The following is a 1,227-nucleotide window of genomic DNA, read 5'->3' as shown; positions in this document are numbered from 1 at the left end:
GACTTGATGAAGCGATACAATAAAAATACTTTACGAAAAATAAAAAAAAATATCATGAAAGCAGTTAATGAAAAGAAACACCATGCAAAATACTTTAAGAAAAAAGATGTTATACAAACAGTCCAAGATTATGTACTTAACTGCAATAAATCATGAAGCTTGAAACTGTAGTGAAAATCAGTAAAAAAAAAAACTTCCTAAGCGGTGTATGAAAAATTCTTGATAAGTTACTGTAGAATGCAACAAAAAGCTTTTTACATGTTGTCACGCAAGAAATCAATAACTGAAAATTTTCATGTCAGTATACCATTTAAAGATATGTTGAAGTAAACAGCATAGCAGACTGTGCCCGCACTTCAGTGGGCTTTGTGCACTTGCACATTGCCAGCTGATCTCTTTATACTCGGAGTTAATCAATCATACGAGTTGCGAAACTCCTAGGCTTCACGTATCAAAATCCGAGCATGCCATTGGCCGAGATGGCGGGAGTGTGTAGATTTTCACGTCGCCTGTTGATCAAGAAATAAACTAATGAACACTATAAAGGCAGTACTTTGCGTTTTACGTTGGCGCTCTCAGATGACGCTACAGTCGGCTAACCTCCACAGGATCGGACAATTGCGTGTCTGGATTTTGGAACGCAGTTGTCAACTGGTATGATTGAATAACTGAGGTTATACTTTCGAGAATACTAGGTACCATCATACCCTGCGCTCAGCGCTCTTGCGATACTGTTAAAAAATTGCAAGGGTGTACACAGGGCCACATTTTTGTCCTGCAACATGACAACGAAGCTGGCCTACTATTTTTATATATTGCGGAGAACGAAGTGACGAAGAAGCCATAGACTGTTTGTAGTGCCCGTTGGCTGCGCCCATCTTCCTTCTTTTTCTGGTACAAAAGAATCGAAGTCACTGTGTCATATGGCACATTCGACTGGTCGTTTTCGAGGGCACCGGACGTTCTGAAAAATATACGTAAAATAGCAACTATGCACTGCCACTAAATTGTTCGGGCAAGTACATGATCAGAAAGGAGAGACATAACCTGCATACCTCCTTGTTCTTGTTTTGAAGCACTAAAGCTGCTTAACTCACCACTTTCAAACATGGTCAGAGCATTCGCAAACGACCACCCGAATGCGCTGATAGAATGCTTGGGATGTAAAAACAGCCCAAAAATATAGACAAGGACAGAGGAAGAGGCGACACCGTGTTGAAATCGCAA

The sequence above is a fragment of the Rhipicephalus microplus genome, chromosome 4 (genome assembly GCF_043290135.1).
Source record: "Rhipicephalus microplus isolate Deutch F79 chromosome 4, USDA_Rmic, whole genome shotgun sequence".
NCBI classification, from domain to species: Eukaryota; Metazoa; Arthropoda; class Arachnida; order Ixodida; family Ixodidae; genus Rhipicephalus; species Rhipicephalus microplus.
The sequence above is the reverse complement of the archived record's forward strand: the minus strand, read 5'-3'. Positions refer to the sequence as shown.